Source organism: Podarcis bocagei, assembly GCF_964188305.1.
Source record: "Podarcis bocagei genome assembly, chromosome: 13".
NCBI lineage: Eukaryota > Metazoa > Chordata > Lepidosauria > Squamata > Lacertidae > Podarcis > Podarcis bocagei.
The window spans coordinates 48654266-48664826 of NC_138138.1; the positions used below are offsets into that span (position 1 = coordinate 48654266).

At 41.7% G+C, this 10561-nt stretch overlaps 1 long non-coding RNA gene across 1 annotated transcript; it reads left to right on the forward strand.

Annotated features, from left to right (window-relative positions):
• The first annotated feature begins 8677 nt into the window (after positions 1-8677).
• On the forward strand, positions 8678-9124 carry LOC308572304. The gene is made up of 2 exons (XR_014001692.1): positions 8678-8850; positions 8961-9124. It is a non-coding gene; the product is annotated as an uncharacterized lncRNA (long non-coding RNA).
• The last annotated feature ends 1437 nt before the right edge of the window (positions 9125-10561 follow it).

Genomic DNA, 10561 nt, shown 5'->3' on the forward strand with positions numbered 1-10561 from the left:
GTCACAAAATTAAAAGATACCTGCTTCTTGGGAGAAAAGCAATGACAAACCTAGACAGCATCTTAAAAAGTAGAGACATCACCTTGCCAACAAAGGTCCGTATAGTAAAAGCTATGGTTTTCCCAGTAGTGATGTATGGAAGTGAGAGCTGGACCATAAAGAAGGCTGATCACCGAAGAATGGATGCTTTTGAATTATGGTGCTGGAGGAGACTCTTGAGAGTCCCATGGACTGCAAGAAGATCAAACGTATCCATTCTTAAGGAAGTCAGCCCTGAGTGCTCACTGGAAGGACAGATCATGAAGCTGAGGCTCCAATACTTTGGCCACCTCATGAGAAGAGAAGACTCCCTGGAAAAGACCCTGATGTTGGGAAAGATGGAGGGCACAAGGAGAAGGGGACGACAGAGGATGAGATGGTTGGATGGTGTTCTTGAAGCTACCAGCATGAGTTTGATCAAACTGCGGGAGGCAGTGGAGGACAGAAGTGCCTGGCGTGCTCTGGTCCATGGGGTCACGAAGAGTCAGACACGACTAAACGACTAAACACACACACAGGAAAATACAATTTTGAGTCATTTATTATCCTTGGTGCAGCCAAGTTCCCAATTCTTCAGCACATGCATTTACCATAGTTTTTGTATTTTTTTCCCCATCATGTGATGACTTTGGACTGTGTAAACTAACCTTGACCTATGAAAATCCCAAGATGCATATGTATTCACATTCCATTAATCTTTTATCTGTAAGATATATTGCATGAAATTTAATCTCCGTTTACACTGGTCATATTTGCAGCAATAAATCACCCACCCTTTTGGTGTGAAATCTTCCCTTCTGCACACTGAGCACAGTCATAGCAACAAAATTTCTCTCCCTCATTCTTTTTCTTCTGGTAGCCAGGGGGGCAGGAGTCACTGCATACAGAAAGGGGAGGTACCTATCAATAAACAAGACAATCAGATAAATTCAGAACGCTTTTGATCAATAACTTCTATACAAAGAAACAACTGATCAGTCAGCAGAGAAGAATGCAAAACATGGCAGATGGCATGAGTTAGCTAGTTCTTTCCTAATCATGGCAAATGCCAATTTTGCGGAATTGTATTGGTTGAAGGCAACCTAACAATTAATGAAATGACATTAACTTCTCTACAGGTACTTAATCCAATAGGAACTGTTTTGACCAGCTTGGTGGTGACCATAAACAATTTTCTTCATACTCTCCCACAGCCCAACAAAATTTCATTATTCATAAGTGCTTCACTTCTGTACAAAATAGTTGTGAGCAACAGATACATTTTTCACTTAATAAGAGTCCTGCAATGTCAGGTCAAAGTCCCATCTAGACCAGCATCATCTTTGCATGGTAGCCACCTGGATGCCCATACGAGGTCCACAAGCAAGACCTGAGTGCAGCAGCACTCTTCTCACTTATGATTAACAGCAGCATAGATCCAGAGACACACTGCTTCTAACACTGTTAGTAGAACATAGCCAACGTGTTTAGCAGCTTTCAAGTTACATTCTCCATGGATTTGTCTATTCCCACTTCAAACTATTTAAATGGGTAGCCATCACTACGTGCATTATAAATGCACACAACACATACGTGTATACTTACATACGCTTCAGGTTACATACGCTTCAGGTTACACACTCCACTAACCCAGAAATAGTGCTTCAGGTTAAGAACTTTGCTTCAGCATAAGTACAGAAATCGGGCTTTGGTGGCACGGTGGCAGCAGGAGGCCCCATTAGCTAAAGTGGTGCTTCAGGTTAAGAACAGTTTCAGGTTAAGAACGGACTTACGGAATGAATTAAGTACTTAACCCGAGGTACCACTGTACAGACTGATCTTGGTAGAGCTGTTCACAATCCATTTTCAGTGTTTAACTGTTAAAGCCCTAAATTACTCCCCCCCAGTTGCTTTCTTTGCAGGCCCTTTCCCATGACCCTGTCCCAGCTAATGAAATGAAGCAGAGGAGAGGGCCTACTTGGTGGTGGCACCCTACTTCTTGATTCTCCTCTCCAAAGAGTTTTGCTTTGCCCAAACAATATTAACAGGTAAGCATCTTCTTGAATACCTTATTGTTCTCTTCCTTCTGGTGCTTCAGCATTTCCCACTAAGTTTCCTATGGACAGTTTCATGTTGTCCTTAAATTGTTCATGTGTTCATACAGATTTTAGATGGAGTTTTGCTGTTGTGATTTAATGTGTGGAATTATCGCTTGCATTCTGTATGTTAACAATTTTTGTGAACCAGCACTGGAGCTGTTTAGTATACAAATGTGATATTGGGATAGGTGATAATGGGAATGTAAGAGTCGTTGTAGGCTTCACCAAAGGAAGCATACAGCCCCAATATCATCCATTCTGCTGCATGGAACACACACAAACACACACCAATATGCCCAAAAATACACAACCTGGTTAAAATTTCTGCTCCACACAATTGATGATTCATTGATGGTGAAATCTTTCCCCTCAAAGGCACTGGGATTCACGTGTCCCACCTTTACTCGAAGAAAGGAGGTGTTTGGAAATATGACCATATTGGTTAAATCAAATCCTGCAAGCAATTCCCCTTTATTATTAAAAGTCACTGTTTCCCCAGCAGCGTTGTTAAATGAAGTGCCTTGAAGAAATTGGTGGAGCTAATTGACAGGGGGAAAGGAGACATTAGTTTTATATAACTGATGTGCTGAGAAAGGTCTGCCCACATCAAATAAATAACGAGACCTTGAAGCTTAGTATGGGTGCACCACCAAGACCCTGCATAGATCTTGTCCCCATCTCTTCTAGTCTCCTGTCCTTTCAGGAGAAGCTTTGATGAAGCCATCCCCTGATGTCCAAGATGCCTTAGCAGGTTCACCAAAAGTTGTTTTCATTTTTCTTCCCCCTCTACTCACATTCTATCTGCATGGCATGAAGCTACATACAGATAATGGTCTTCAAATAAGAGTTTTCTCCAAGTTAGTACATCATAGGTGAAAAATGGCTATATATCCATTCACACCCAATGAAGCAAAGCATTCCCAGATGGCTGACATAACAGGTGATCAGGTCTTCCCACACTATTGGGTGGCTTGATGGTTGGGGAGATGTGCAAAGCAGCCCCCAAATTACTCACTGACAGAGCGGGTGAGGCAATTAACACTATTTCAGTGGTGAAAGACTAGAAATTTGCAGCTCACTTTTCCCATGCTCCACGTATAGGTAGAAATGTGAACCCTCCCGTGACTTTCTCAATCATTAATATGTGCATAATTTCTACAGGTATTCAAGGAGAACACATTTTGATGCTTTTTCTCTATGTATGAATGCATTCCTGGCAATGAAGCCATTCTGTGGTGACAACATTACCTGCCAGGGCTGGAGATCTTGAAATTCAGACCTTTTCCTCCCCACCATCACTCTATCTTTCAATGTAGATGAGTTCATGGAATGCAAAGCATGTGCCACAGCATAGACAGCATTGTAGACACTGTAACTATGACCTGTCATGTCCATTTCAAAAACAGGTCCAGGAAGACTCTCCAGCCTCTCCTGTCCAATACATGGTCTTTCTACCTCCAGTGTTATGCTGGGGTTGGAAAATGTACATCCGAATGCTTGTTCCCAAAATCCTTGGAGAAAACCATCTCCTCGTCTCCAATAAGGTTTTATGTTGTGAAGATAAGCCTGAAATCCTAGATGTCCACTTGCATGTATAGCAAAAGAAATAGCCCCCTGGAATATTTGAAAATTACGACGTGTTATAAAGCCTGTTACTGAAAAATCAATCTGGGCTGTTGTAATCCAGACCTTCCCAACAGATATATTTCCTCTGTATTCCAGATCTGCAATTGGCACTAAAGTGCTCAGCCACAGAAGGGTCATGCTTTCACCATAGATAATAATTGCTCTAGCTTTTCTATCCATGAAAGAATGATAAATGTTTGATGCCATATCGCTCAGAATATCAAGGGAAATGAATCGTCCTTGTTTCTGGAGCCTTTCTGTGAAAGCTGAACATATCCCGTGCTGAGAAAGCAGTGGCTCCAGGTTCTGCAAGAAATGGTCTCCACTGTCATCAGCAGCAGCTAGGAGCCCAACCCAGGTCCATCCAAAATGTTGAAGCAACTGGATAATCCCACTGTACTGATGGGTTTCGCTTGGGACCATGCGGTAAAAGGAAGGGAAATTCTTTGTGCTACTTTCCTCTGGGGCAAATGAGCCAAATGTGAGCTGAAAGAAAATGTACAGATAGTTTAGAGGTGGGTTGCAATTTGTGGTGGGCAAAAACCCCTCACTTACCTTTCCAGAATCTTTGCATAGAAATGAAAGTGGTGCCAGAGCTGACCTGGGTGCTTTATAGAAGCTTTATAACTCAGGGATTTAATTACATGAAAAAGAAGGGGTCCTACTCTTGGAAAAGTTGGGTCTTGCTTTTTCAATATCCAATAAGGCTTTGTTTTTCTGCAAGTCGTTTTCAGCCTCTTCCTGAACCACAAAGGCAGTAACAGGATGACAAGAGGAGAGCATATCTTCTCCATGAACAGATGTTACCTGTGGAATCTTGTAGAGAGTTAAGATGTCTGCCATGTGGAAAGAAATATCAGAGCTCATTCCCCCAATGACAGCTATGAGTTTTTTCTGAGTGCCACATTTGTAGTTGGGGATAAATCTATGTGAATTGAAGAGCTGGTCCAGAGTGGTGCGGTAGGTCATCCTTGCATCATAGTAGCTGTCACAGATGTGGAACCCAAGTGTGACATTGGGCAAGATTTTGGGGTTCTTGTTGACCTCGTTTACAGCAAATGCCAAGGCCAAGGCATGCTGGTAAGACTTTGTCACTACACTGCAATGAGAGTTACATTTTCTTTCAGTGGAGAATTCTAAAGCAAAAGAAATTGTTTTGTCACAATACATTTCTGTTCAGGCTTTCTGTAAAGCAATCTAATTCAGCAATGCAAGACCATCAAGTTCACGCCACCATTGGGGGGGGGGGAATTTGCAGAACAAACTCAACAATGCTTGAGAACTATAGAAAAAGAGGGTTGGTTATGGGGAAGATGGAAGAAATGTGGGTGGGGGAGAGGGGATAAAATAAATTAAAATGATGGATCACATTGACATGGATAATGAATGACAATTTGTCCTCCAACACCACAATGCCCCATTTGGGACTGAAGGACGAAATTTAAGAAATGTAAATAACTGAATAGAGATGTCTGATGTTGACATATTGCCTATAGGCGTCTTCTGCGGATTCTATTTCTTACAATTTCTAAGCTGTCTTACCTGATATGGGATGAAAGGTATCTTACCTGGGAAGATCGAAGCCCAAATCATTAGAAGGATGTTGTTCGAAGGACACTTCAGGGAAAAAGAAGATGATCTGAGAAGAGATGGCACCAATGAGGAGGTCCCCAGGCTCATACCATTCATGGGGAACAGGAAGGGGGTCATTTGTTGGACATTTCAGGGTATCTACTTTGCACACCATGTGGGGCAGCAGAAGCAGAAACACGACTAACACCACCATCTGACAGCAATTTTCTCTAGATGAAGATGCTGCTGTGTCTATCTGCAGCCTTATTCCTGACACTACCCTAATCAAACAATGCACATCAGGATATAGCTGACTCTGCCAATATGCCTGGTGAAGAGAAGAATATCACCTTTAAACTTAATATCTATACGCTTGCAAAACAAAACAAATCAGATGGTACATGTGATAACAGGGCTGTGGAATGAAACTGATGGGATCCTGGTTTCCTCTTGCCCTCAATCCTACCTCTCAATGACAAAACTGGTGGGATTTATTGAGCTACTTCTAGGTTGTTTTTCCTACTCCCTTCCAGAAAGTTCGTGGAGATTTGCCAAGGAAAATGAATGGCAGTGAGCCAGATAATTACAGAGGAGGTAATTACCCCTGGCGAGGAGTTTGGTTTCTAAGGGATGACATGTGTTTTGCTCTCCCCCCCCACCCCACAACTTGTTTTTTTAGTGCAACAGTAACTGGGATGGAGGTTCAGGTGACCACAGCAAAAAAACAACAACCCAAAAAACACCAGTAGGACAGCTAAGCCCAACCCAAAGGAGAAGACAGAAAGAAGGATGGAATATTTGGCCTAGAACTGATACAGTTTTGAACTCCTTTCTATGACAGGAAATGTCAAGTGTCTCTTCCCATGATTCCTCTCAATATCTTGACTGATTTGGGTGTTATTTGCTTGTGGATATTGTACATATGAGAGACACTCTTTTTTTCTTCATATATCTGCTACCTACAATACTGACATGGTCTTTCCACTCAGAAATATTTCAAATATATATCTCTGTGAAGAATTTTGAGAACTGCATTTTACACAGACACACAAAATATACAACAGAAGATGGACCCTGAGATTTTCCTACAGGACAGAATTGAGGGAACACAGAAAGCTGTCTTATTCTGAGTGTTCCATCTAGTTCTTATACTGAGTGCTCCATCTAGTTGTCTACTCTGTTTGGGAAATTTAATTTCCCAGGGTGCCAGACAATCCCACTTTCCTGCATTGTTCTCCTCTGTGAAAGAATGATTGACTCACTCACTTTGAAAGGACCACTCATCCTGGTGGTCTTTTGATTAGATTTTTTGGTCCTCTTTCTGTGTGGGTGGGGTGATTCTTTGTTCCTTTCTTAATCTCCCCCCACAATTTTTTTTTTTGGAGTGGTGGCATGTGGTTTATAATTTGTTAAATAATTGTTTTATACTTTTTTATGTCTACCATCTTCATTTGTCACTTTTCATTCTGAAAATTCAATTTTTATATTACAGTACTCTCATTTTACTCAACATCACCATCCTGGCTTGTCCCCACCCTCCTTCACCAGTCCCTGTCTGCTTGCCCCAATTTTTTACCTGGCAGGCAGGATGGCAGCCTGTCCGTGCCTGGACTATCAGAAATGTCACAGTGGGAGTGCTATCTCCTCTCGTGAAATATTTGTGGTACTTGGAGACAGTTCTACCCCTTTTGCCAGTTCACGTGACTGGACTGAGCAGAGTTATTTAAGTCCCCTGTGTCCGGTCACATCCTTGCCATGTCACTTTTGGGGGACTTACACTGGTCGCAGCTCAGCCAGCTTCTGCTGAGACGAGATGATAAAATTAAATCAGAATATCTTCATCTGAACTGGATTTGAGGACTTAACATCTCTGAAGATCCACCAGATCCTAACTTGCTAACCCTAGTAGCCTTTGTCACAGGACTGCCCCGTAAGTAGCTATTTTAACTGAAGACAAAGATTAATAGAATTTGTACTCACTTCAACACAAGAATAACGCTCTGCAAGGTTGTGGGTCCTCCCCTTTGTATTTTTGTGTTAAGGTAATGTCCTTTAGAAGGCGTCCCAAGGGCCCTAGGAATAATCAGACCTTCCTCTCCAAGGAAAAATTGACTCTCCATCCTCAGAGAAGCTGATGTCAAGTCAGCGTCCCCTTCCCCTCCATTGTGGGGTATGGAGATGAGGGATCCTACACCTTCCCAGTCCCCTAACATCTTCCAGACAACAACAGCTACTGATTGGGAACTGCGGAGCTCAACTCATTTCCTGTTGTTTCCAATAAGACAGAAATGTGTGTTTTGTTTTTGTTTTTAAAAAAAGTTCAACCCCAAGAGTATATGGGTCTTTTGAAGGGACAGGTGAACTCTCCATACCCCAGTCTCACGAGTGCAGCTTAGAATAGATAGATACATATATTGTTGTTCTTTTTATCTTTTAAAAACCACTGTCTACTGTCCATATTTTTTAAAAAAGTTATAAATTACTTATCGTTGATAATGATCCAATAGTAATAACCTCCCTTCTTATTCTCACTGATATATGCAAAGTCACAAGATCTTGGACTTCTTGCTTCAGCCCTTAGCATCACACCTCTCACTTCACACATAATGCCTGGAACGGCACATTAAGTCCCTTTAAGAGCCAGACCATCACACCACTAGGCGGTCTTTATTGCCAATGTTCACTGCACTAGTGGCTTCATTCTCGTGTATGTATGGCTTTACATCTTATTCTTTCCCTCACCCAATATGCTTTTCATGTCATAATTAGGGGCTCTTGCCTTTTCTATCTCATCTTTCCTGTTCCCATTCCAGGTGCCCTCACACAGGTTGTACTGATAGAGTCGGATCTGGTATTGAAGAAACCTGAAGGATCCCATAAACTGACCTGTGCTGTCACAGGATTTGATATTAAACACTACTATATGGACTGCGTCCAGCAAAAACCTGGAAAAAGCTTGGAATGGCCTCTTCACTACTATAGTGTTCGGAGCAAATACTACTACTCTACAATCCAAGGGGCTAAACTGAGACTAGAGGATTGATAGCTGGTATAAGGACCCCCCAAATGTCTGTTCTAGGGGACATGGCAAGACCAGGACAAGATGCGAAGGCGGGAACTAGTCTCAATCTTTATTCCTTTTGAACCAGTCTGATACATATATTCTTTTTTTCATTATTTAACAAAATCTACTGTTCTTTTTTTTAAAAATCAATTTTGTAAATTACCTATGTTACCCATTGAGTCTGATACCTTTGTGGATAAGCATTGTATGTAATCTGTGGCATAGATGCTTTAAATGCACACTTGATGAAAAGACGAGAGATATGGTTCCATATTATATTGGCTCCTCCCCTCTTAAATTCACTGATTTATGCAAAGATGCAAAAAGGAGTGTCCTTCTTAAGCCTTCAAAGGCTCATGCCTCACACCGACTTCCTGCAACGGAACATTAAGTCTCTTTCTGATCCAGACTATCCCACCATTATGCTGTCTTTACTGCCAGTGCTCATTTCCCTGGCTGCTTCTTTCCCATGTATGTTGATGTCTTTTTCCTTCCTTATTTCATTCATTGAGAGTTTCATGTGACAACTGTGAGCTTTTCCTTTTCCTATTTCAGCTCTTTTTCCTGTGTTCCTATTCCAGGCATCCGTACACAAATTGTTCTGACCCAGTCGGATCCAATACTGAAGAAACCTGGAGAATCTCACAAACTCACCTGTGCTGTCACTGGGTTTAATGTTAACAGCTACGCTATGGGTTGGGTTCGACAAAAACCTGGAAAAGGATTGGAATGGCTTGTTCGCTACTATAGAGGTTGGAGCAGTCAATATTATTCCCCTGCAATCCAAGGGCGATTCACAGCCTCAACAGACAGCTCAAACTTCTATCTGCAAATGAACAACCTGAAAGCAGAAGACACGGCTGTCTATTACTGTGCAAGAGACACACTGAGTGAGATCCCACTAGACCTCAGACAAAAACCCTTCACTGCATTTCATTTTATGACAAATAACCAGAGGGGGCAGCAAAGGGCAACAAACCAGAAAGCCACAAACCAGAAATGACTGATGGTCCACCAATTTCATTTTTTGACCATGCCCCAGTCTGTAATGAGTTGCTCTAATTTTGTCTGCTACAAAAGAACAGCTCTGAGACAGTGCCCTCCCCTCATTTTCCCCACCTGTGCCTTTTTCTGAGAGAGCTTGTCAGCTTCCTTCCAAGACAAAAGATATTTTCCTTTAACAATGTCCAGAAAGGCAGTTTTTCTAGTGTAGTTTTTTTCTCATGATCCTTTGTGCTGTTTGAAACTGAACCCACCCATTAGGCTGCAGTTGTGGATGTTCTGTGAAGGCCTTCGTAGATTGATTAGTGGGAGGCGTAGGACATAACCTAACCCCTACAGATACCAAGCAATGAAGATGTCCAATCTACACTATGTTGAAATGGTCCTTTAGTGTAGCGGCTCCTGCCCTTTGCAACTCCTCACCATTATATATCAGACAGGCACTTCCTTTGTTGTCTTGGCAGCAACTGCTAAAGACATTCCTCCATCAAACATTTTAAAATGAGATATTTATCCCAACTGGAAACATTATAGGACACAAATTGATAGGAGATGTATATAAGTGCTTTCTCAGCTAGCAGTCCTGGAGCAGAATACACTTTGATGAATGGGATCAGAATGCAGTGCCTCACCCAAATCCACAGCTGGAGAAGTGTTATCCTACCTGAGCTGTCTGGATGCAACATGAATCCAGGTGGCTGAACAGAGGCTGGAGGATCTACAGTTTGTATAAGGACTCCCCAAATTTCGTTATATGGGACATGGCAAGGTCAGGACAATGCAGGAATGGGGAAACTAGTTTAAATTTTTATTCCATTTGAACCAGACTGATACATATATTCTTTTTTCATAATTTAACAAAATCTACTGTTCTTTTTTTAAAAAAATCATTTTGTAGATTACCTATGTTACCTACCGAGTTTGATACCTTTGTTGACAAGCATTTTATGTAATCTGTGGCATAGATACTTTGAATGCACACTTGATGAAAAGACAAGAGATATGGTTGCATATTATATTGGTTCCTACTTATATTCGTTGATTTATGCAAAGCTGCAAAAAGTAGTTTCCCTTTTCAGACTTAAAAGTCTCACACCCCACCCAGACTTCCTGCAACAGCACATTACATCTCTTTCTGATCCAGACTATCCCACCATTATGCTGTCTTTACTGCCAGTGC